The 27,514-nt window shown below is 39.1% G+C and overlaps 1 long non-coding RNA gene across 3 annotated transcripts; it reads right to left on the bottom strand.

The window, feature by feature from the left end:
- Window positions 1-9,883: 9,883 nt before the first annotated feature.
- Window positions 9,884-13,368, bottom strand: LOC104246787 (uncharacterized). Of its 3 annotated transcripts, none has more exons than XR_011400336.1 (3): window positions 12,736-13,368; window positions 11,685-12,690; window positions 9,884-11,640 (listed from the first exon to the last, which is right to left on the bottom strand). It is a non-coding gene; the product is annotated as an uncharacterized lncRNA (long non-coding RNA). The 3 variants fall into 3 exon arrangements; XR_011400337.1 differs by having other exon boundaries at window positions 11,685-12,502; window positions 12,736-13,364; XR_716051.2 differs by having other exon boundaries at window positions 9,885-11,452.
- Window positions 13,369-27,514: the final 14,146 nt, after the last annotated feature.

The raw sequence follows: 27,514 nt of genomic DNA, 5'->3' as shown, positions 1-27,514 counted from the left end.
TTACACACCGCAATTCCACCCCATATCGTCCCAAGGCGAATGGAGCAGTCGAAGCAGCCAATAAGAATATCAAGAAGATACTACGAAAAATGGTGGAAGGGTCCAGACAATGGCACGAGAAATTACCCTTTGCTTTGTTGGGGTACCGCACTACCGTCCGGACCTCCATAGGCACAACTCCTTATTTGTTGGTGTATGGAACTGAGGCCGTGATACCAACGGAGGTCGAAATTCCATCCCTCCGAATTGTCGCTGAAGCCGGGATTGATGATGATGAATGGGTAAAAGCTCGATTGGAACAGTTGAGCCTGATAGATGAGAAAAGATTGGCAGCAGTGTGCCATGGTCAACTGTATCAGAAGAGAATGGCAAGAGCGTATAATAAGAAGGTGCGACCCAGGAAGTTTGAAGTAGGGCAGTTGGTATTAAAGAAGATCCTCCCACATCAGGTCGAGGCAAAAGGCAAATTCGCCCCAAATTGGCAAGGGCCTTATATCGTGACCAGAGTATTGTCCAACGGTGCTTTGTGTTTGACAGATGTCGAAGGTAGATGTGTCGACATGGCTATCAATTCAGATGCAGTCAAGAGATATTATGCGTAATTTCTTTAATTATGGCAATTTTTGGTTTATTTGTTTGTATTTGGCATTTGTTGAATAATGAGATGACGGAGGCAATTCTTTCTTCTATCCAAACACTTTTAACCTTTGATTCCCCCTTTGAGCCTAAGTAATTCTTTCATACCCCTCTTTTGGAATCACTAATGGAAAAGACATGGAAAAAGAGAGAAAGAAAAGAGAAAGATAAATGAAAAAAAAAAGAGAAAAAAAGAAGATGAAATCATAAAGGAATACAAAACCGTGGGAACTACGTTTGACCTGATTCCTCAAAGAGGATACGTAGGCGCCTCACGGCTCGGTCATAGTATGCATCATAGTAGATATACGATGCATAATGTACATAGTGTGCGTAAAGCGTGCGTAACGCACATAGCGCAACATAAGTATAAAAAATAAATTCCCCAAGCAAGAAACCTGGGGCAGAAGTTATGTTTTAAAATTCCAACAAAGGTTTGATTCCAAAAGTTGTAGCACATCACCCATCAAATTATTTTCATTTTTCATAGCCTTTCTTTAACTTCACACCAGAACCAACATTCAACGTCCAAAAGACCTCCCGATCAATGTTCAAAAGATGTCGAGTCAGGTAAATAAGACCGAGAATAATACACCAATCCCCAGCAAAGAAGAGGATCGTAAGACTGGGAATGAATTGATAGCCAAAGGAGTCTCCAGAAGAGAGGGTCGTATCTACAACGCCCCGATTCCTCGAAAGAAATAAAATGAGAGAGTCTCATCGGTGAAAACCTTCGCAGGCACCGAGAGGCGATGTAAGATGAGGGATATGAAATGAGAGAGTCTTATTGGTGAAAACCCTCACAGGCACCATAAGGCGCCGGGAGATGAGAGAAAAGAGAGAGTCTCATCAGTGAAAACCCCTCGAAGGGCACTATGAGGCGACGAGACAGATCAGCAAAACTACCACATTCGAAACGAAATGAACACTCTTTTATCATCCCCAGCAAGTCAAACCATCGGGCAAATCAATTGGTACAAATAGACTGGGTCGGGAATCTATGGTGCACGCCATGATCACAGGGACCAGTTGGGTCCTCCAGATAAGTTCTTTTGATTGTCTCCTCCCACAAAAATTATTGGTTCAGAAAGATTTTCTCCTTTCCATATCTTTTATTTCTTTTCCTAAAAATGTGTCTTGAAAGGATTTTTCAAAGATTACTACCAGAAACCGAAGAGGAATTCATCCAATACAGGATAATACAAACAGTCTTAAAGGCCGGTCCCAGGCAATGCAGGGATTGTGCCCGGAAATTTTGGAAGAAGTAAAGGCATTGGTTTCGGGGGTTAGAAGCAGACTCCCACATCATGTGTTTAAAGAGAAAGCAGAAAAGGGGGTAAATTGAAAACCAATCCCCAGCAGGCTAGAGACCCCCAACAGGCAACCTTGCCCGCCAACCAATTATGGGGACAAAGAGCAAGAAAGGGGGAAGAGAGAAAAATGGCTCGCCAGAAAGGCACCCTCTACCACCACGATTAAAACTGACTAAATCCTTTTGTCTGTTGCAGGAGAGCAAAGAATTGATGATGGCAGCAAGATGCAACGCCATGGAAGTCACCAAAAACCGGGGCAGAAAATTTTCTGCAGATTGTCGAAAATTTTCTCGAAAAAACGGGGAAGCAATTTCAATACTTTTAAGTTCTAGGTCGCCCACCAGTATAATGCGGGAATACATTTAAGTTCTAGGTCGCCCACCAGTATAATGCGGGAATACTTTTAAGTTCTAGGTCGCCCACCAGTATAATGCGGGAATACATTTAAGTTCTAGGTCGCCCACCAGTATAATGCGGGAATACTTTTAAGTTCTAGGTCGCCCACCAGTATAATGCGGGAATACATTTAAGTTCTAGGTCACCCACTAGTATAATGCGGGAATACTTTTAAGTTCTAGGTCGCCCACCAGTATAATGCGGGAATACATTTAAGTTCTAGGTCGCCCACCAGTATAATGCGGGAATACATTTAAGTTCTAGGTCGCCCACCAGTATAATGCGGGAATACTTTTAAGTTCTAGGTCGCCCACCAGTATAATGCGGGAATACATTTAAGTTCTAGGTCGCCCACCAGTATAATGCGGGAATACCTTTAAGTTCTAGGTCGCCCACCAGTATAATGCGGGAATACATTTAAGTTCTAGGTCGCCCACCAGTATAATGCGGGAATACCTTTAAGTTCTAGGTCGCCCACCAGTATAATGCGGGAATACATTTAAGTTCTAGGTCGCCCACCAGTATAATGCGGGAATACTTTTAAGTTCTAGGTCGCCCACCAGTATAATGCGGGAATACATTTAAGTTCTAGGTCGCCCACCAGTATAATGCGGGAATACATTTAAGTTCTAGGTCGCCCACCAGTATAATGCGGGAATACCTTTAAGTTCTAGGTCGCCCACCAGTATAATGCGGGAATACATTTAAGTTCTAGGTCGCCCACCAGTATAATGCGGGAATACATTTAAGTTCTAGGTCGCCCACCAGTATAATGCGGGAATACTTTTAAGTTCTAGGTCGCCCACCAGTATAATGCGGGAATACATTTAAGTTCTAGGTCGCCCACCAGTATAATGCGGGAATACCTTTAAGTTCTAGGTCGCCCACCAGTATAATGCGGGAATACATTTAAGTTCTAGGTCGCCCACCAGTATAATGCGGGAATACATTTAAGTTCTAGGTCGCCCACCAGTATAATGCGGGAATACATTTAAGTTCTAGGTCGCCCACCAGTATAATGCGGGAATACATTTAAGTTCTAGGTCGCCCACCAGTATAATGCAGGAATACTTTTAAGTTCTAGGTCGCCCACCAGTATAATGCGGGAATACATTTAAGTTCTAGGTCGCCCACCAGTATAATGCGGGAATACCTTTAAGTTCTAGGTCGCCCACCAGTATAATGCGGGAATACATTTAAGTTCTAGGTCGCCCACCAGTATAATGCGGGAATACCTTTAAGTTCTAGGTCGCCCACCAGTATAATGCGGGAATACATTTAAGTTCTAGGTCGCCCACCAGTATAATGCGGGAATACTTTTAAGTTCTAGGTCGCCCACCAGTATAATGCGGGAATACATTTAAGTTCTAGGTCGCCCACCAGTATAATGCGGGAATACATTTAAGTTCTAGGTCGCCCACCAGTATAATGCGGGAATACCTTTAAGTTCTAGGTCGCCCACCAGTATAATGCGGGAATACATTTAAGTTCTAGGTCGCCCACCAGTATAATGCGGGAATACATTTAAGTTCTAGGTCGTCCACCAGTATAATGCGGGAATACTTTTAAGTTCTAGGTCGCCCACCAGTATAATGTGGGAATACATTTAAGTTCTAGGTCGCCCACCAGTATAATGCGGGAATACCTTTAAGTTCTAGGTCGCCCACCAGTATAATGCGGGAATACATTTAAGTTCTAGGTCGCCCACCAGTATAATGCGGGAATACCTTTAAGTTCTAGGTCGCCCACCAGTATAATGCGGGAATACATTTAAGTTCTAGGTCGCCCACCAGTATAATGCGGGAATACCTTTAAGTTCTAGGTCGCCCACCAGTATAATGCGGGAATACATTTAAGTTCTAGGTCGCCCACCAGTATAATGCGGGAATACTTTTAAGTTCTAGGTCGCCCACCAGTATAATGCGGGAATACATTTAAGTTCTAGGTCGCCCACCAGTATAATGCGGGAATACATTTAAGTTCTAGGTCGCCCACCAGTATAATGCGGGAATACCTTTAAGTTCTAGGTCGCCCACCAGTATAATGCGGGAATACATTTAAGTTCTAGGTCGCCCACCAGTATAATGCGGGAATACATTTAAGTTCTAGGTCGCCCACCAGTATAATGCGGGAATACTTTTAAGTTCTAGGTCGCCCACCAGTATAATGCGGGAATACATTTAAGTTCTAGGTCGCCCACCAGTATAATGCGGGAATACCTTTAAGTTCTAGGTCGCCCACCAGTATAATACGGGAATACATTTAAGTTCTAGGTCGCCCACCAGTATAATGCGGGAATACTTTTAAGTTCTAGGTCGCCCACCAGTATAATGCGGGAATACATTTAAGTTCTAGGTCGCCCACCAGTATAATGCGGGAATACTTTTAAGTTCTAGGTCGCCCACCAGTATAATGCGGGAATACATTTAAGTTCTAGGTCGCCCACCAGTATAATGCGGGAATACCTTTAAGTTCTAGGTCGCCCACCAGTATAATGCGGGAATACATTTAAGTTTTAGGTCGCCCACCAGTATAATGCGGGAATACTTTTAAGTTCTAGGTCGCCCACCAGTATAATGCGGGAATACATTTAAGTTCTAGGTCGCCCACCAGTATAATGCGGGAATACCCTTTAGCTCTAGATTTTGGGAATCAGTCACCCCACCTGAAAACGGAAGGGTACAACAGAGAGCCCCGAACGGGAAACAATAAAATCCCAGCACCCAGAAGCAGACAACTGCAGAGGCAAGCGCACAATTCAAAAGGAAAAAAGGAACGCGTCTCAAAAGAAGCAGTTTGGGAACGTTGTAGCATGCCCAGTATAACAATTCTGATGAAAAGCCGTACCACTGAAGAAACCATTGGAAGGTTTAAAGAAGAAAGTCATGTCCCCAGCAAATCAAACAAAGTGACGAAAACTGGCATTCAGAAAGGCAGTGGACCAGCATCATCTCCAAAGTCACAAGATAAAGGTATCGGAGGAAAGCGTTAGCCGACAAGAAAGCAAGGCAACAAGAACAAGTTGAAGATGGATGAGATTTCAGAATCCTCAGTTTAGCTTAGCTTCTTGTTTTCCTTTTAGAATAATGTAATAGGGAGATCGGTTGAGCCGCAGCATCCTACAGCAGCATACAACAGCGCACAACAACAGCAAACACTACAGTCACACGGTAGTCCCAGCTACCAAAGATTTCCTGAACTACATTGACCTGATTCCTGTTCAGCCCAGGATATGTAGGAAACCTCTGAAGCAAAGGTTCGGTCAAATCTTTTTCAAAAAAATGCTTCACACGGAGTATTCGGACGGGCAAAAATCGCTCGCTTTATCTTTGCGCGAAAACCCTTCGTGTCTTCGGGCAAAGAGGGGCAGCTGTAAGCACGTGATTTTTGCTTTACGGACAATCGCTCCAAAAGAAAATAAAAATAGTGACAAATGGTTTCGCTGTACAATTTTTCGATCTGTCCGTGACATGTGTTTGTGGGTCTGTCCATTTTGCATCTAGTCATTATCAAACGAAAATACAAAAAAAATATATATATATAAAATATATGTGTCGTTAAAAGAAAATTCAAAAATATGAATATATGTGCGTCGTTCGTTCTAGGTTGTGATTTAACTTACTTAAATATTTTTGTGATAATTATGTGGAAATGTTACAGTGTTGTTGATTTTAATTTCACTATTTTATTTATTATTATTAAAAGAAAAAAAAAAGAGAAAAAAGAAAAGTAAAAGAGTGAGGGAAAACCGGTTTGGGCCCAAAAGAAATGAAATAAAACAGGCCCAAACCAGCACTCTGATCCAGTCCAAAACAAGCCTGCCCAAACACGGACTCAAACGACGCCGTATCGGCATCCCTACCAAAGCCGTTGATCTGATTCAAACGAACGGTCCAGATCAGGCTGTTCAACTCGCCTCAACGACGTCGTTTCAGGCAAGATGATCTAAGCCGTCCAACCCCATTGATCCAACGGATCCAGGCCCTCCTCTAAACCCGTCAACATGGCCCGATCCATGCCCTTTACCCGGTCTCACCCACCATCACGCCCAAACGACACCGTCTTTCCTAAGTGGATGGATCCTGGCCATAGATCCCCATTGATCCAACGGCCAGGATCTAAATCCTCAATACATATATAAGCTCTCCATTACACCCCACGCCCCCCAAACCAAACCCCGCCTTCCCCACTGTACACCCTCGTCCCAAACACAACCCCTTCTCATCCTCGAACCCTAGCAGCCGCCCCAGTATCCCTCGCCATTAAAGCCGGCGGCATGAACGCCGATGACCGCCTCCTGAACACCCTAGGACCACCTCATTGTCCTGAACACGAATCCACTAACCACGAGCCTTCGAATCACTTTCGTTCGTCTCGAATCTTCATTTGAAGATTTGAGTCGAACCCGGATCTATGCCAAACCACCCCATCTTCATACCAGACACTCCCCTGACCTTCCTCGTGACCAAACCAAGCTTGGTTTGGTCCGAATCTACCCACAACTCCCTAAAAATCAGATCTAGAAATCCAGACTTTAGAACACATGCACCTGGGGAATCCGGCCGGTTTGGACATGGGTTTGAGGTCTAATAGACCTTAATCAAGGTGTTCTCATGTGAGAACACCCTGATTAAAGTTTGTTCGGCCTCAAAAGTTCGAAGATGAATCAGATTTGGGTCTGTTTGATTTAAACATTTTCGGTACGTTTTCCTTTCTTTTGTGTTAGTTTTAATTAAGTGGTCAGCATGTTTCGTTGGGTTTGTTTGTTATTTTTGTTATTTTTCATTCGGATTTCTTTCATCTCTTTAAAGACCTTTTTCTTTGGTCGGTTGATTTTCTATGTGTGTATTCTGAATGTACTCTGTGATAAACATGATCGTCGATTAGTTTAATCGTCAGATAAGTTAACTCATATAGGCCCCAGTAATTGAACAAAAATTGTCTGATGCCCTTTAGGTCCCTAAACATATTGTTTATGTGAGCGATTGATTATTACCTGTTATAATTAGTATAGTCGACTCGATAAATATCGTCGATTAGCTTTCTATAACTAATAAATCGAATGAGCTAATAATGTCACATGACTAATTGAGCTTTGTCACTGACTGTATGCCCTAGCATTATTTGAAATGGTTTGTTTGCACTATAAAACTGACTGAAAAGGTTCAGCCCAGGCAGTCTTGAGTTCGAACTTTCATCAGTTCAAAAAATGCCCTGATGCTGCAATAGGCAGGGGCAGTAATAATCAAGGTTGACAGGGGTATTCTGGGGTGTTAAAAAGAACAGAAGTAATTAGTTTAAGTGAGCTGACAAATGGGGTACTAAATTAGGATTAAACTAATGCCAATGGGGGAACAAGACACAAGGGTATGGGGCTTAAATTGAATAATAAAATGATGCCCATAACTCCTTGATTAAAGAATAAACCAGGCGTGGGGAACAAGGGGGCTGGCATCAAGAGATGCTCAAGCATGGGTTTAACAGGGTAGGGGCAGGCTGCAAGTTGCAGCATGGGGGCAGCTTAGCTGCACTTGGTCACTTTGGCTTATAAATAGGCCATTTGAGAACTGAAAAATGGCTGGACTTTTAGTCTTCAGAAAAAGAGAAAACAAAAGGTTGGAATTTTTAGTCTTAAGGCTGGAATCTTTAAGTCTTAAGAAAGAGTGGTGAGTTAAAAGAAAAGATTGAAAACATAAGAGAGGCTCGAGTAAGACATTGTAACCAAACACTGCCTGAAAGTGGTATAAGAATGCATTTTGGTCAATCTGTCTTGGCCAAGTTCTGTTGCTTGCATTGACTGAGTTGTTTGTGGTTGATTAAACTGGTGGTTTTACTGCATTTGAACCCTCAGTTACTGCTGCTATTTCTTTACTCTTTCCTGAGATTACTGGCTTGGCACTCGACTACTTGCTAGTCCTTGTATTCTGGGAGATCATTGTTGGTTGTCTGTGGCTATGGAAAACATTTGGTTTAGTTGGTTGTTGCTGTGTTGTTGCTGAGTATCTGTTGTTGCTGTGTTTACTGCATACTGCCTAGCTGATCATTCCTTCCTTCTTTGTCCTCCATACCAGGTACACAATTACACTACCAATGTAACTCGAAAGTTTGAGCAATGAGTATAAAAGAGAAGATCTGCAGATGTTGTTTATATACATGTACTGTTGTGTTGAACGTCATGTAATGTCTAATAGCTCATATTTTGGGATACTGAAGTTAGCTAACAAGCCTAGTTGAGGTCAATATAGGGTATCGAATGATAATTATATATGTATGCTGTTAGATAAAAGTGGTCTCAATGAATTAGGTTGCATCTCAGATTTAGTTTACTTTGCCATATATGCTGTAATGTAGTCCAAGCATGAAACTTGTACACTGTAAATTAAGTTCTTTCCTTTCCAATAAATTGCCATATATGACTCTTAAAATCATGTTTCAAGATAAAGAACACAAATTCAGGGCCTCAACCTCATGAAGGTCGAGCCCAGGTCGAAGACAGACCAGGCAGGCCCGCATCGAACGAGCAGTGGCCCAGGTCTGGCCAACCGCGCGTGGGCTGGATTTGGGCCCATGATTATTTGTTTGGCCGACTGTGCACGCAGCTTCGGTCCCGATTTGTTAAGCATTTCCGAATTCCATTACAAACAACTTGCAAGCATGTAATTAATTAGGATTATCTACTGTTTTCAATTGATAGAGACAAACACGACAAGAAACGTAGTTGCTATAGGATATCCTTTTAAAATAAGAACGAGATGAGCCTCGATGAAAATAAACAAAACGCGCATATGCGGGGCCCTTGTTAAATGTATATTATTGAAGCATTTAGTTTCCAGGACGGGTTGTTTAGCAAATCTCACAACCCTCCTAAAATAACAACACGTTAGTCTCTTTAGGACACGCTTTAATAAACCTTACCGTCTTAAACTCGGGTGCACATTTATGTGACCCAAATCCAAATCTCGACGGATTCGAAATGTATTTCTAATTACGGGTACATTGATTGTGACGTGGTTCGAGATGCGTGTCCATGACGTTGCAATTTCATTTTAAAAAAAAAATAAGAATGAGATGAGCCTCGCCAAATAAAATACAAATTGCGGGGCCCTCAGTAAATATTTGCTTTAAAAAATTATTTGGACTTCGGGATGGACCGTTTAGTAAAATTCCACGGTCTTACCCAAAATAAATACGCTAGTCGCTTTAGGCGCGCCTTTAATAATTTAATTTCCTTAAACTCGGGTGCACATTTGATGTGACCCAAATCCAAATCTCAACGGAGTCAAAGTGTGTCGACGACCACGGGTACATTGATTGTAACGCGGTTCGAGATACATTTTCACAACGTTGCAATTCTTGATAAAAACAGTAAATGATAAAAGCGGTTAAAAGTTAAATTTTGCACGCAAGTTCACACTTGTATAAAATCAGATAATCAAGCCGAATATAACAGTTGAGCGACCGTGCTAGAACCACGGAACTCGGGAATGCCTAACACCTTCTCCCGGGTTAACAGAATTCCTTATCCGGATTTCTGGTATGCAGACTGTAATATAGAGTCATTATTTTCCTCGATTCGGGATTAAAATTGGTGACTTGGGACACCCTAAACCTCCCAAGTGGCGACTCTGAAATAAACAAATAAATCCCCTTTCGATTGTCCTTTAATTGGAAAAAACTCCCTTGTCCCCTCGCGGGTACGGAAAAAGGAGGTGTGACAGTGAAGATCCAAATTGAAGAGATATTCTTGGTGGTCAGTTTTTTGAAAAAGAAATCATGCTTCATACAATCTCTGATTCGTGCATCTCGAAATGAGGACGAGCTTTTGTTCCTTTGCACCAAAAGGTAAAATCTTTTGGCGATAAAATAAAATCTGCAAGTTAGACTCTATAATGGTCTTCGCTTCAAATAAAATGAAGTCTTTAGCTCAGGCAGTATAATGATCTTCGCTTCAGACAAAATAAATCTTTGGCTCAGACGGTGTAATGGTCTTTGCCTCAGATAAAAGTAAAGTCTTTGGTGTGATGGTCTTTGCCATTGATAAAGAAAGTCAAATTCTTGGACAAAATATAGTCTTCAGTTTAGACAGTATAATGGTCTTAGCCTCGGACAAAGTAAACTCTTCAGCTTAGATGGTTGTCTTCGCCTTTGCAAAATATAATTTTCAGTATAATTTTTTCAAGTCTGTTACATCATTAATTTGAAGTGTTCAAGCCCGCTAGGTCTTAAAGTTGTAGTCTTCAAATTCACCAAGTCAAGTTAAGGCCTTCGAATTCGCCAAGAGTTGAAGTCTTCAATTCTGCAAAATTTTCAAGTTGAATCATCAACTTAAAGTCTTCAAATCTGTCAAGTCTTCAAGTAGAGGCTTTCAAGTTTGCCATGTCTTTAAGTTGAAATTTACAAGCTAATCTACATGCCTTTTATAAATCATCAACTTAAAATAAAATCTGCAAGTTAGACTCTATAATGGTCTTCGCTTCAAATAAAATGAAGTCTTTAGCTCAGGCAGTATAATGATCTTCGCTTCAGACAAAATAAATCTTTGGCTCAGACGGTGTAATGGTCTTTGCCTCAGATAAAAGTAAAGTCTTTGGTGTGATGGTCTTTGCCATTGATAAAGAAAGTCAAATTCTTGGACAAAATATAGTCTTCAGTTTAGACAGTATAATGGTCTTAGCCTCGGACAAAGTAAACTCTTCAGCTTAGATGGTTGTCTTCGCCTTTGCAAAATATAATTTTCAGTATAATTTTTTCAAGTCTGTTACATCATTAATTTGAAGTGTTCAAGCCCGCTAGGTCTTAAAGTTGCAGTCTTCAAATTCACCAAGTCAAGTTAAGGCCTTCGAATTCGCCAAGAGTTGAAGTCTTCAATTCTGCAAAATTTTCAAGTTGAATCATCAACTTAAAGTCTTCAAATCTGTCAAGTCTTCAAGTAGAGGCTTTCAAGTTTGCCATGTCTTTAAGTTGAAATTTACAAGCTAATCTTCAATTGAAAGCCAATCAAAAGCCACCATAATAGTCTTGAAGTCTTCAAATTGATATAGCCTTCAATTCTTTAATTGGAAGCTTCAGTCTATCTCCAAGTGTATAGTAAAATCCTTTGATATAGTCTGCACCATCTTTAATATTTAGATCTTGAACTATTTGAAGGAAGATTTTAATATGTCTTTAAATCTTCAACTAGAAGTATTTAAAATGTTGGCTTGCATGACTTGATTTGTGTTGCAGAAAGAGGATCCTTCAACTGCGAGATTTTCTTTACTAAAGTGATATCTTTGGAATTGATTTCTTATTCTACCTGCAAAAAAAAACATATCTATATAAAGGAGATCATAAAATTACCTGTGAAGATCCAAATTGAAGAGATATTCTTGGTGGTCAGCTTTTTGAAAAAGAAATCATGCTTCATACAATCTCTGATTCGTGCATCTCGAAATGAGGACGAGCTTTTGTTCCTTTGCACCAAAAGGTAAAATCTTTTGGCGATAAAATAAAATCTGCAAGTTAGACTCGATAATGGTCTTCGCTTCAAATAAAATGAAGTCTTTAGCTCAGGCAGTATAATGATCTTCGCTTCAGACAAAATAAATCTGTGGCTCAGACGGTGTAATGGTCTTTGCCTCAGATAAAAGTAAAGTCTTTGGTGTGATGGTCTTTGCCATTGATAAAGAAAGTCAAATTCTTGGACAAAATATAGTCTTCAGTTTAGACAGTATAATGGTCTTAGCCTCGGACAAAGTAAACTCTTCAGCTTAGATGGTTGTCTTCGCCTTTGCAAAATATAATTTTCAGTATAATTTTTTCAAGTCTGTTACATCATTAATTTGAAGTGTTCAAGCCCGCTAGGTCTTAAAGTTGCAGTCTTCAAATTCACCAAGTCAAGTTAAGGCCTTCGAATTCGCCAAGAGTTGAAGTCTTCAATTCTGCAAAATTTTCAAGTTGAATCATCAACTTAAAGTCTTCAAATCTGTCAAGTCTTCAAGTAGAGGCTTTCAAGTTTGCCATGTCTTTAAGTTGAAATTTACAAGCTAATCTTCAATTGAAAGCCAATCAAAAGCCACCATAATAGTCTTGAAGTCTTCAAATTGATATAGCCTTCAATTCTTTAATTGGAAGCTTCAGTCTATCTCCAAGTGTATAGTAAAATCCTTTGATATAGTCTGCACCATCTTTAATATTTAGATCTTGAACTATTTGAAGGAAGATTTTAATATGTCTTTAAATCTTCAACTAGAAGTATTTAAAATGTTGGCTTGCATGACTTGATTTGTGTTGCAGAAAGAGGATCCTTCAACTGCGAGATTTTCTTTACTAAAGTGATATCTTTGGAATTGATTTCTTATTCTACCTGCAAAAAAAAAACATATCTATATAAAGGAGATCATAAAATTACCTGTGAAGATCCAAATTGAAGAGATATTCTTGGTGGTCAGCTTTTTGAAAAAGAAATCATGCTTCATACAATCTCTGATTCGTGCATCTCGAAATGAGGACGAGCTTTTGTTCCTTTGCACCAAAAGGTAAAATCTTTTGGCGATAAAATAAAATCTGCAAGTTAGACTCGATAATGGTCTTCGCTTCAAATAAAATGAAGTCTTTAGCTCAGGCAGTATAATGATCTTCGCTTCAGACAAAATAAATCTGTGGCTCAGACGGTGTAATGGTCTTTGCCTCAGATAAAAGTAAAGTCTTTGGTGTGATGGTCTTTGCCATTGATAAAGAAAGTCAAATTCTTGGACAAAATATAGTCTTCAGTTTAGACAGTATAATGGTCTTAGCCTCGGACAAAGTAAACTCTTCAGCTTAGATGGTTGTCTTCGCCTTTGCAAAATATAAATTTACATGTACAAGACGATTAAACCCGTAAAAGTCCACGCAGATTCATGAGAGCACTATGTAATGAACTGAAAACACTTAAGAGAAGCCAACTTTCGAGTCTGCTTTGGTCATCTATCAGGGACGCATGATTACAATTGTATCTCAAGGCTAGTATTTATAGGCATGGACACAACTACGAGTTGTTGTTTATGGAATGAATTCTACAAATACTAAACAAGTTTGTTTCCTCAAAATAAGGAAATGAGAATGGTACTTGAATCCTTAAATAAAGGACAGCAGATCCTTTATCTATTGGAAGATAAGTGCAAAAGCAATGCAAAAGGATGATCTTGAAGCCACCTATTGCCACGTATGGAACCTGAAAATATTTTTCCTATTTCATGTAGAGGACTGACCAAGTCAGGGAGTATTCCAAATCAAGCTAATCCCAAGTAGTGAAATGGCAAGAAGTTCATGGGATAAGTATGGATAAGAAGCCTTAACAGTGTTTGATTACCATGAATTACCATCTTTTGACTAATTCTGCAAAACGCGGTAACAACATCATTTCCTTAAAATAAGGAAATAAGTTTGAGCCCATTTGGCTTAGCTGATTTAAGTAGCTGATAAGGATTAGGTGCTGAAAAACACTTTTAAGTGACGAAGCTGATTTAAAAAATAAACAGTTACGTATTTGGATAAAAGTGCTGAAATTAATAATAAGAAGAATTGGGTATACGAAGAGTTTTGTTTAAAAAGAATTATTTTAGGGATAGAATAGTAAATATTTTGGTCAAACCTAAAGTGCTTATAAGCTGAAATTTGATAAGTTGAGGGAGACCAACTTATGGCTTTTGGCTTAATTTTAACTTATAAGCACTTTTAATTTTATCAAACGCGTAAATAAGCCAAAAAAATACTTATAAGGCAGTTTGACAAGCTTATAAGCTTAGCCAAATACCCTCTTTACGTGAGAATTGACTGGGCGTTTACATCCTTAAAAAGAAGAGAGGACCAAATCCCTTTCCAATTGGAAGACAAATGCATAAGACATTACCGTAATGGAAAAAGAAATGCAACATGCTAAAATGATTAATAAATATTGAATCAATGTGTTACATAGGCCGATTGACTACCACACAAATATTGGTAGCCTTGCAGCATTTACGTATGCTGCCAAATACTCAAATGAAACAAGATGTCAAATTATGTGGGGGGAAATTATCACATATAGTTGGTACTTCAAGACTAGTCTTCGAAGTTCAAAACAACAAGTTTTCAAGTAGGGGCATTTATAAACATTTAAATTTTATCGGATTTAAATTCATAAATAATTTGGACCATATTAAATTCAAGATATTAGTCCATACAAATATGGTGCTAGTAAATTGGGCTAATTACTTAAATTAAATATATATGTATTGGGCTAGTCCATTTAATTGGACGGCAAATTAAACGATAAGTGCGAGCACGTAATTTTTGTCCTATAGGAATTATCCCATAAACTCTAAGAAAATAATGTTTTTCCCATTATTTGCAATTTTTGTAGATTTTTCATAGGATTTTGTTAATTGTTTGCATTTGTCTGTGCACGTTTATTTTATTTAAATCATGAAAAAATACAAAAACACTTTGCATGGCATTTGGGATTTATTTTTACATTTTTGGTTAATTAGTAAATTAGTTGTTTTATAAAAATGAAAAATCACAAAAATGGCTCACTTTGCATTTTTAACTTTTTAGTTTTAAATTTTGTAGTTCTTCTTTTAATTTAGGAGTTAATTAGTTTTGTAAATACTATGATGAATAATTAGCTTAATTTGGTAAATTAATTTAGTTTTAGAGTTAATTTAGGTTTTAAATTAATTTGAAAGGAAAATGAAAATTGAAAATTGAAAAGAAAAGAAAAGAAAATAAGGAAAGGCTGTGATTTTGGGCCATTTTTAATTGAAGACCCGCTCAAAATTCTTCCCAGTCCAGGCCCAAACTCCACCCACACCGGTCCAAGCCTTCAGCCCCGAGACCCTTGAAACGACGTAGTATAGGAACGAAACTACGTCGTTTTAAGTTCAAGAGCTTTAAGTTAATCCCAGCCTTTCATTTTAATTCATACAACGGCCATAAGGACTATCCCCATTTTTACTTAAAACTGTCCAAGCCCTCATCAGAATAACCTAGGACTAAGTACTGTTCTTCAGTTTCTCTCTCATCTCTCTCAAGCCAAACCCTAGCGCCGCCCACAAAAATCTCCGACATTCCCACCGGCGTTTGAGCTCCAAATTCCACCAAAATTTCACCACACAATCCCCACACCTCATGGAACACGAATTTAACACTAATATCCCCAAAATCCCCACTCTTACCTCCAAATCCCAAATCTGATGCCAAAATTTGAAACCCTAATTTTGCTCCCTTTTCCAAGTTTAAGCAGTTTTTCTGGGCCGATAATGGGTCGAAACCTATGCCAGTCAACTATTCTCTTTGAGGATGAGTAATTAGCATGGATTTCAACTCGTTTCGAAGTCCACCATCCCCATGCAAGACCAAAGACCGGAAGATTTGTCGAAGCAACGCTCACTCATGTGTTTCTGGTAAAACAGTACATGTTTTCTCCTTTGATTGTATGCATGTTTCTTCTTCAACTTTGTTTGCCTCCCGATTTTGATTTTATTTCTTTTTACCATACCCTCGTTCATTTATTTCTGCTATGGTTTGTTCAAATTAGTAGGTCAATTTTATCTTGTTTTCTTTGTTTAAATTAGAGTTCTGATGGTTTGTTAAATGGTTCCACTATGCCCAGTTCTACTTTTCTTCTTTTTCTCTTCTCTTTATTTCTTTAGCCAATCGTAGGCTGAATTAGTAAGTGGGTTTGGGTTCATCACGTTTGGGTTCTATTGGTTATTTCGAGCCCTTTGGTTTTACTATATTTGTTTCATTACTTTACTGATTTGGGACCATTTTTGGGGTTTATGGTAAGGTGAACCTGGGGTATTAGAAGCCCACTTGTTTAGGCCCAGGCTTGGGAATTAGGTGGCCTGCATTGGTTTAGGCTAGGAAGGTTAATACTAGGAATTCAAATGGTAATTTAGGGAATTTGGATAAAAGAAATTTGTCCTAGATAACTAGGAAGCTGCTAGGAAAGTGGGTAATGGGGCTAACTTAACAAAGAGACTAAAAATCAGGGTCTAAGTTGAAAAAATAAAAATTGGAGAATGGGTAATTGGTAAAACTTAAAACCAATTCTGCTGTCGTGGGACCTTCTATTTAAGTTTGCTTTTCATAAAAATGGGGGCAATTTTTAGAAGACTAAGAGCTAGAAACGGCTGAAGAAATACAAACATTGAGAGAGTCTGCAAAATCAGAAAGAAAAAATACAAAAACAAAATCACCATTACTGTTCTATTGAAGTTGGCATTTTCTTTTTTCTTTGGTTCTTAAATTGCTCCTTATTTCTGGGTTTCAAAACATGAAAAGTTGACTGTTGAGCTGTTGTTGGTTGTTGTTTTAAGATCTGTTGTTGATTGCTAGTTCCCTACTGAATTACTGCTGATCTCACCTTCTTCTTTTAAAATTCTGTTGCTATTTTGGTTGTATCCAGGTACACTTTCGAACCCTTGGAGTGAAAATATTGAGTATTGAATGAAAGATGGTGTTCCAATGTCTAAATTTCAGCCTTATTTAAAGTTTGATCTTAGTATTCTTGTCACAGCTTAATTTTGTCAATTGGTTTTGTTTAAAGTTTAACTGAACTTGGTATAATTTTAGTGAATGTTATGTAGTTGTTTGTAATCGCAAGTTTGGACTTTCAGTTTACTTCATAAGCTCAAGAGTATATGTCAATAATATGGATTTATTTTGGTTAATTCCTGATGTAATTGGAGCCGGCCTAACAGTATTTGTTGATGTATTTTTTAGTTAAAGATCAAATAAGTTCTCTTTGAAAACCTTTTTGCATAATATTTTCATTGATTCAAGATAGGATGTGGAAATTTGTTGGGTTTTTTAAAAAACTTTGGCCTATTCTTCTCGTTTGTGACTATCAAGTCAGCTAAGGATAGTTTCGGCAGATTTGCATTCTTATACGAATCAAATATTTCCTAATATAGTTTGTGTTTTTTTGTGCCTATTTGGTCATTTGTTAGGATTCATTATTTTGGATAAAATTTTGTTTGCTTCATTCTTCAGTTGGAAAACAAGTAGTTCGAGAATTGCTATGAATTTGGTTAAGTTACTTAGGTTTGTTTTATTTCCTTATTAGGTCATTTGGTTAGTATCTAAATTGATTGGATCATTGTCTATTTAGTAAGATATGGAGTTCATCAGTTAAAATAGCATGTGACTAAATCTACATGCCTTTTATATATCAATCTAGATGTGGTAATCTTTAGTAATTAATTCGTGCATAGTGTTGGATTAAAATATAGGCTAGGGGATTAGTTATTGTGATTATAATTGGATTAACTGATTTGATCCGAAGTTGGACTATCAGTTGTCTTACATTTTCATTGGATTTTATCAATGTGTAGTGGGTCTAACCCGCCGAAGGGCCTAGCAGAGGTCATTGGACCTCATTTGTTTCATCTTAATAAAGGCCTGCCATTTCAGAAAAGCCATGGAACGGCCGATTTGGATTGTTGGCCCAATCGTATCTTCATTTGGGATCATTTTGAGTCCTTTAATGTGATGTTTAATTAATTTTAACTCCTCAAGCATGTATACAATTAGAAATCCTTGGAAATAATTTGAGGCGTGCCATGCCAAACAAAACTCCTAAGCCCATGGCCCTCACAAAACTAGTTAGCTTTTATAGAAAATTTGAGGTGTGCCATTTTCATTAAATAACACATGGCCCTCATGTAATTGATACTAACTCTTTAAAAATCGAGGTGCGCCATCAATTGAATTTTTCATGGCCCTCGCGAACTTTGTTATTAATTTGAACTTGCGTAGTTGCTTTAGGCGCGTTCTTTAAATCGGTTTTCCTTTAGTTATTAATTCGGGTGTACATTTCATGTGACCCAGTTTCAATTCTTAACAACGTTAAATAGAACGTGTCGCGAATCGCGGGTGCATTTCATGTGGCGTGGTTGAAGGTATATTTTAAATAACATTGAAACTTCCTAAAAGCGTTTTAAAATAATTAAAAGCGATTAATAAATTAAAAATGCACAATAGTTTAAACATGTAATAAATTGGATAATAGGCTATTTTTAATAGTTTAAGCGACCGTGCTAGAATAACGGAACCCAAGAATGGATAATACCTTCTTCCGGGTTAACAGAATTACTTACTTAGAATTTCTGGTTCACAGACTTTAAAATGAAAGTCGAATCTCCTCGACTTGGGATTTAAAATAAACCGGTGACTTGGAACACCAATAAAACTATTCCAAGTGGCGACTTTGAATTAAATAAATAATCATATTTCGAATAATGTCACTTAAAGTGGAAAACTCCCTTATACCCTCCGGTAAAAAAAGGAGGTGTGACAGCTCTAGCGACTCTGCTGGGGACAAGAACCCAGAATCTCTGGTTCAGGGTTCAAGAATTCGAGCTTAGAATAATTGTTATATTTGACTTTATTTATTATCTAGTTTTATTTACATGTTTGGGCCTAATGTGCTAAATGCTGCTTTTACCACTTTGATATTTGGTTGAATTGTATATAAAAACTGCTACGAAACCCTCATCTCTCTGAGTCTTCTAAATCATTTGGGAAGTGTGCACTTCATGTGACTTCTCTTTTATTAAAGTCATATCCCAATCTTAGAACGAGGTTCGGACAAGTTGTAAAGCCGGTGAAGCTTTTGTATTCACGGTACGCTGCCCTCTCCCCCAGGCTTGAGCTATCCGCTCGAGTAAGCCAGGTCTAGAACAAATAAACTCAGGCTTTCAAACCTAGTATAACATAGCTTCATGTCATATTCCTAGTAGGAACGCTTGTTTGCATCATGCGCATTTTGACTTTGGGGACTCAACACAAGGGTTGGGTCCGTCTAGGACAGGTGCACCTGAAATCAAAAGACCATCCTGATGCATTTTGCTTGCTACTAGAGCATTTATTTGACTCGGATTGCATGTTGATCGGCTTCTAAAATAAGGGAGAAATGGAGAAAAACCAGATTGAGGTGAGAGAGAGGAAATTACCTGCATGTGGAAAAACCTGTTGTCCAAAATACCCCAAAACTCTGCCAAAATTTTCGGAAAAAAAAAAGAAAAAAAAAAGCTACTTCAAAAGTTTGTGTTTTCTGTTGCGTCAAAATTGACCGAGCTATGCAAGTTTGATTCTCATCGGATGTGGGATACGTAGGCAACACTCATCGGTCCCAACTCCTTTGTAAAAATAATCCAAAAAATATGAAGTGTCGCTGTTTTGTCATAAATAAATTAGGTGGCACCATTCTTGTCCAAAATAGCCAAAAATGCCCCAAAGGGCGCCGGAAAACTATTTTTGCAAGAATAGCCACCTAGGGTTCTTTTTCAAAAAACAAATGGTTGATTAACAAAAACATCCCTAAAAAGTTTTTTTTTCTCTTGAGGTGCTGAAGGGTTGTATTCGCAAGAATGTTTTGTTCTAAATTTTGTGAAAATGGGTGTTTTTCTCTTGAGTCAAAGTAAATCATAGTTTTTTAATCAAACATCTTAAACAAATTGTGCGGGATGAGCACAATTGAAAATGAACCTTTCACAGTCCGCGAGGAAATCCCGTTAGAACTACATATGTGGTGGCATGATTTGGGGGAAGTCAGCAGAAAAACTATGATAAAAGCTTTGGATGGTCTTGTTGGGCTTCTGAAGATCAAGCCGAGGAAGGATATAATTGAGGCATTGATACCCTTCTGGGACCCAGCACATAATGTATTCCATTTTGCTGATTTTGAGCCAACCCCTACGCTTGAGGAAATAGCGGGCTACGCTGGTTTTAGTAGAAATTTTAGAAATCAATACCCGGTGGCACCCAGAACAGTGACTCCTCATAAATTTTTGGACCTTCTAAGCATCAGTCGGGAAGTTCAAGACGCAAATTTGGCCAAGGGATTCTGCACATTATACTTTTTGTACCGACGTTATGGGAATCCCCACGGTTTTGAGATGCCAGATACCGGTCTTACTCACTCGGGGAACAAAGATAAGTGGGAAGCTCGGCGGGGATTGGCTTTCATAGTGGTATTCCTGGGTGTTTTAATTTGTCCAAGAAAAGATGGAAACATAGAATTGGGGCTTGTGGGGATAGCCTACTTCATTACTAAGGCAAATGTCACCATTGTACCGATGATATTGGCGGAGATTTACCGAGCTCTAACTATTTTCCGAGAAGGAGGAAAGTTTTTTGAAGGATGCAATATGCTTCTACAACTCTGGATGGAGGGACACCTGTGTCACCGCTCGGGGTACATAAACCTAGGTATGACCGGTCTTCAATGCATTGAAAAATATGAACAACGAGTGAAGGGCTATGAGTTTCCAGATGGTACGGAAGCTTGGTTTGCACACTTGAGCTCCCTGACTGCAAACAAGATTGAATGGACATTCGGGTGGCTCTCGGCCAGTGAAGTCATTTATATGTCGGTTGAGGTGTATTTTCTTCTATTGATAGGGCTCCAGAGCATTCAGCCTTATGCCCTGCACAGAGTTCTACGTCAGTTAGGCAGGTACCAGAACATCCCACATGATGAGGATTTGAGTCGGCAGGTCATCGAATTGCAACCAAAAGCTACTTTCCCAGAAGAAAGGGTGCGTCGAATTTGGCATCAATGTAGGTTCTTAGAGCCAAAGACTTAGGTACAAGATCTATCCAGAGGCGAGTTGGAGCCTAGTTACACAACTTGGTACGGTAAAAGGTCCCAAGTCCATCAAGATCCCGAACGGCCCACAAAAAGGCCTCATGTCCAACAATTCACTGATAGAGCGTAGGAGCAATGGGATTGGTTGGCAAAAGAGGAAAACTACAAAGCCAGCATAAGCAAATTGGAGGGACAGATCCGGGATCTTAAATTTGACAAAAGTGTACAGGCCGTAGCCAATGAAGGGGAGAAGAAGAAATTGACTCAAGAAAACAAGGCCCTTCGAGCACAGATCCAAAAAATGAAAATAGCTGCTGAGAATCAGGAAAGGAGCCGAAAGGATGAAAGACTCATAAGTGGTCTCAAGAGGAAATTAGCTAAGTGTGAGGATGATCTGGAAAAATCTGAGGGTAATCTGGCAAGGGCCCAGTCAAAGTTAGCAAAGAACGCAGAGGGACGAGCAGAGTTTGTCCAGCAGTTGAAAAGGAAATATGAGGGAACAGTCACCAATTTGAAGAAAAAGCTAGCTACCCTCGAAAATGAGATGGCCAAACAAGCTAAGAACTTTAAAGCAGAAAGGGAACATTGCTATGCGTTAATGGCCCAATTAGAGGAAGATATGCAACAGTTGCAGGGTCAAAACCTTCATGATGCCCAGGTGCTAGAAGCTAGGTCTCAGAAAATAAGGCGTTTGCTCCAAGAAAAGGGTATCATCAAGGAGAGGGTTAGAGACACTGTTGACTACATCGTCATAAAGTGTCATGAATGTGAAGACATGACTAGCACCACCTTCTTTGTTGTGGTAATGACCTTTGTTCGCCAAATAATGAGTGACCTGGAGCGCCTTCAAGGGGATCTTGCACATAGGCCCGTGGCGAGACCGACTGATGTCCCGCGGGCCCCTGGAGCAGTTGAGGCACTGATGTATTCATGATTTTCATTCGAGTCTGTATTTTTAGTTTCTTTGTTGGAGTCTGTTAGTCTGCTTTCGAGTCTGTATTTTCATCTTTCTGTTGGAGTCTGTTAGTCCCCCTTTTTTTGAGTCTGTCAGTTTTTATGATAGGATGAGTCGTTGTAATCAAGATGTTTTTATTTTATGAAAAATTTTGAAAACTACAAAATATTTTTTTATTTATTTATTTTTACACTTATCCCCTAGAACTACGCTTGGTCTGATTCATGCGGCGCCATGATACGTAGGCAATCCCCATAGGATTCGATCATAACCGTGAAATGAAAAGAAGAAAAAAGACCGAAAAAAAGAGAGAAAACAAGAGAATTGTAGGAGGGAAACAATACCAAAACAAGAGAGGAAAATGAGGGAATAAAATAAAAATAAGAATCAAGCAAAGAAAAGCATGAATGAAAAAAGAAAGAAGTTGCAAAATGAAAATTAAGGAAAGTCGAGATAACGCAAGCAACCGATCAAATGCATAATAGAAGTGGTTAACTGCTTAGGTGCATTGCATCCCCAACGTGCGGTTGCCTATCTGTTAAGCCCTAATTGCTAACAAGTTTGTTGTTTTCATCAAGTCCAGGTAGGTGGTTAGTTTGTTTGGCATTCTGGCAACTCATCCGTACAACACCAGGTCCAAAGACAAGTTGATCATTGCCAACCAAGAACTAGATGCAAGTGTTATTGATCCATCAAGAGAGGGGGGAAGAGTCTGATGTTAATCTGAAAGAGGAGTTGTATAAGCTGAAACATTAGATGGCAGATGTCACACCTCCTTTTTGCGCGCCCGCCCCGAAGGGTTAGATGCGCGGGTGGAGTTTTTCCAATTTAAGTGACAATATTCGAAATGGGATTATTTATTTAATTCAGAGTCGCCACTTGGGAAAGGTTTGGCTTTTGGTGTCCCAAGTCACCGGTTTATCTTGAATCCCAAATCGAGGAAATTTTCGACTTTTCCAAGTGAAGTCTGCGAACCAGAAATTCTAAGTAAGGAATTCTGTTGACCCGAGGGAAGGTGTTAGGCACCCTCGAATCCCGTGGTTCTAGCACGGTCGCTTAAATTGTTATAATGGCTAAATATCTGATTTAAATACATGTTATGACTTACGTGCTTTTATTAAGTTTAAACCGCTTTTATCATTATCACTTATTTTTATAGAGTTGCAACGTCGTGAAAATGCATCTCGAACCACGTCACAATCAATGCGCCCGTGATCGTCAACACATTTTGACTTCGTTGAGATTTGGATTCGGGTCACATCAATGTGCACCCGGGTTTGAGAATGTAATTTAATTAAGTCGCGCCTAAAGAGTCTAGCGTATTATTATTTTTTGTAGGAAGCCATGAAATTCACTAAACGGCCTATCCTGAATTCTAAATATTTATTATGATTATTTATTGAGGGCCCCGCAATTTTGCATTTTTATTTGGCGAGGCTCGTCTCTATTTAGAAAGGATATCCTAAAGTGGCTACATTTCTAATACATTTGTCTCTAAAACTAGAAAAAGAAAGAAAGGTACATGCTGCTTTGGCCTAATCCGAGTTTTTATGATTAATTATTTACAAAGTTAAGAAAGCATTATATTTTAATGGCAAAATGCTTTAATTTGACAAGGAAATCACATACGAGTTAACGAAATACACCACTTAATCCGAACAAACATCTTTAAGTCGAATTTAAATTAACTTGCTTAAACAGGGTTAGTAGAGTTCCTTATTAAAGGATGTTTCCGATGATATTCAAAGCTAGTCCTATAAATCGCCTAAAGAAGTCGAAACTGGGTGATTTAAAACTGTATTGTATTTGGCTAGATTTAAAAGCCATTGGCCCCTGCTTATTCAAAGCATGCTGAAAGAGTGAGTTCAATTCTAGCAATCATATTTAATAGTTTCACACTCCATGAAACTGTGTTCACATCCTGTATGCTTCTGAATGAATCAACTACCACGGTTTCTGATCAACATAAACATTAATTAAGTACAAACTTACGAATGTATCCTCTATTAGGCTACAAATTAAAGGATTTATACAACTTTAACAATATTCGCAAAACGGTAAGTAAAGCCACAGATGATTAAAGATTCTTCAGATCTTTCATTTCAATTTTCATTCCGGCATCAGTTACATCAGACAGATTCGAAGTGTGTACCTGAGAAGATGCTTACAATGAAGAAAGCGAGAGAGTCAGTTGAGCAAACAGTGCAAGCGAAACAGCAGCAGTAACAGATAACAGCAGCAGGACAAGTTTCGGTGCGAGATACAATTGTAGACGAGGAGGAAGTGGAAAATGACAGCAGTAGGCAGTGAAGCATAAGCAAAACTCCAGGCAGACCAACTCAGAAGAAACTAAGCACGAGAATACCCCCAGAAATCTCAATTGAGACTTGGAAGAATCAGTACAGCCCAACAGGTTGACAGCAAATGAAGCCCAAACAGAAAACAGTTTTTCCTGAAATTTCTGTATATTCCCTATTTCTTGTTCACTCTCTATCTGTGTATATAGCTTCTCTCAATGTGTCTGTATGTACCTTTTTATGATATCTCTCTCACTATCTCTTTTCTTCTTAAACAAAAGAGTGACAACTTTCAATCTTGGAATCTATTTGAGTTATCAAAAGAAAACTCCCCTCAGTTTTTCTTTCTTTTTTTTGAACTTCAAAACCCTCAATGATTCAGTCCTTCTCTCTATGTTAATAATTTCCCTGTATGTATCCCTATCTCCCTGTTCTCTTTTCTTTTTTTTTCCTCCCTCTTCAACATATGGAAGTTCTTCCTTTTATAAGCCTAAGGTCTGCCCTTAACAGCCTGTTCATCAATCAGAAACCCCCTCCCATGTGCCATCCTCTTTTCAGATTCCACTTAGCTCTTTAAGTATAAACAAAAAAAAAACCCCCATGATATTCCCTGGCAGTCTTCTCTTTTAAGTGAGGTTTAATACTTCTTAAACTAAAGTGGAGTATGGACAGCAGGGGCGTGTTTTGACAGCACATGCTGTCAAACTATTTTTAATTCAAAAAAAATGGCCTTTATGCAGGAACCAGGCTGTGCACAATGCACATGCTGTGCAGAAGTGCACATGCCCTCAATTCAGATTGCAGCTTAACAATCTATCCTTTTATTTTCAAGTTCAAATACAACTATAAATGACCCTACTTGATTCTTACTTTGATTCAAACAAAGTTGCAGCAGGCAAAATGTTCAATCGTTAACATTCGAACTACTGAAACTAATTGACGACATTTGTCGACTCGACTATATTAGCATTAACATACACAATCGTAGCCAAAAATCAAACATTCAGAAGTATGGGACACATGACTCAACCTATACTGATTAAAACAGAATTGTATTTTGAGGAATCAGTTAGTCAGTACAAATTCGGAATACCACCAGTACGTATGCCTTATCAGAATAGGAGGGGAGGGATTCAGACAAACACAGAGGTTCAAACAAAGTGGCCAAACAAAAGTTGATAAAATTAAAACAAATATGAACAAACTTTTAAAGACCAATCACACGGACTAAAAAAAGGAAAAGAAAACAAGACTCACCTCAAATCTTTGAAAAATCAAAACCTCGATTCGGATTTGGACAGACCTTTCTTAAGGCTGAATGGATTTTAATCGAAGTGTTTCTCAGATGAGAAACACTTTGATTAAAGTCCATTAGACCTTAACCTCTTCGGTTGAACCAGTATAAACCAGTGACGAAGAAATACAAAAATTTCCAAAGCTCAGATCCGGGATTCAGGCTTCCTTGGTCGGATTCGGACCAAACCAAGTATGGTTTGGTCACGAGGGGGTCTGGGGAGTGTCTGGTGTGAAGCTGGGGTTGGTTGGTGTAAAACGAGTTTTAACTCGAATCTTCAAATGAAGATTCGAAGACCTAGGGGATGGTTCGAACTACATGGTTAGCAGATCCATGTTCAGGATGGCAAGGGGGTTCTAGGGTGTTAAGGGGAAGGTCACCGGCGTTCAGGCCGCCGGGTTTCTGGTGAAAGTGTGCAGGGGCGGCTAGGGTTTGAAGGGGATGGGTTTGGGTGAAGACGACGAAGCCGGGGTATTGGATAGGGGGGTAGGGTAAGGATTTGGGCTTATATAGTTGGTGGGTGGGTCGATCTCAACCGTTAGATCAATCTAGATCTACGGTTTGGATCTGATGGTCTTAAGTGAAACGGTGTCGTTTCAAATGTTGAGGGTTTGGGTTTGGTCCGGGTGTAAACGGGTCGGGTTTGTTGATGGGTTATGGGAATTGATCTTGGCCGTCGATCACTCTGAGATCAACGGCCCAGATCAGGCACGATTCAAACGACGTCGTTTGGACGTCCTGGGCATCAGGTGACCTGGGCTGGGCAGGCCTGGGTCTTGGGCTGTTCGTTTGGGCTGAGTTTGTTGGGCCAATTTTAACAAATTGGCCCAAGTCCGGAAGGGGTCTTTCCTTTCCCTTTTTTTTTTTTTTTTTATTTCTTTTTCTTATTTATTTTAAAACAAAACTAAGCCAAAAATCAAATTAAAATTAAATACACACTCAAATACAATTATTTGCACACATACTAAAATATTTCAAAACAGGTAAGGTCAAACCAAACAAAATCACGGACGAAAAATGCCTATTCACGATTTTCTATTTAACGACCGAATTACGGTTTGAATTACGCAGGACACATATATATTTTTTTTGAATTTTATTTTAATAAAGTAAATAAATAAGAATGGGCCAAAATCACAAATAAATCCACAAGGTGCCGCACAGAAATCCGAAATTGTACAGCGGGGCCAATTATTTATTTTTTTTATTTCTTTTTGGAGCGATTGTCGTGTGAAGCAAAAATCACGTGCTCACAGCTGCCCCTCTTTGTTCGGAAACACGAAGGGTTTTCGTGCAAAGATCAAGTGAGCGTGTATGAGCGATTTTTGCCTATAGACCACTCCGTATGAAGCATTTTTGAAAGATCTGACCGAATCTTGCTTCAACGATTTCCTACATATCCTGGGCTAAACAGGAATCAGGTCAATGTAGTTCGAGAAGTTTTGGTAGCTGGGGCTACCATGGGACTGCAAGGCTTGCCGTTACTGCTGCTGTTGTCACTGCTATGTCACCGACCGCCTTATTACAACCAAGCGAAAATTGGAAACTGAACTAACTACTTTTATGTATGTCAACTGCTAGTTACAAGATTCCTATCTATGATTCTTTTACGACTTGATCTTGGGTCTTAGCTGATTCTGCTTGTAGACTCTGATCTGAATCTTGATGCTTGCGAGTTGCGGCGACTTGTTTTTTTTTTTTAATCTCCAGGATACCGAATAAAATGTGACCGGCAGAGGTCAGGACCTTAGTCAAATGTTGGAGTCTTTTTCTTCTTTGATTCCGAACTGGGATTTATCTCGTGGGTCATTTCGATCCATGTGGCTCGAGGTCAGACCTGCGGGAGAAAAGAAACAAACAAACGAAATTTTCTGCCCCAGTTTCACTAGGAAAATTTCGTTACTTATTCACCAGGAAGTTCATAAAATTGATGAAAGAGGATATGCGTGCTCAGTTCAGGGTTGGAGCCCTAATATCGACTAGCTGGGGAAAGGTTCAGTGTAGGGTTTTAAAACCCTTACGCCA

Source organism: Nicotiana sylvestris, chromosome 6 (assembly GCF_000393655.2).
Source record: "Nicotiana sylvestris chromosome 6, ASM39365v2, whole genome shotgun sequence".
In the NCBI taxonomy this organism is placed as follows: Eukaryota; Viridiplantae; Streptophyta; class Magnoliopsida; order Solanales; family Solanaceae; genus Nicotiana; species Nicotiana sylvestris.
This window is presented reverse-complemented; position numbering and strand designations above follow the sequence as displayed.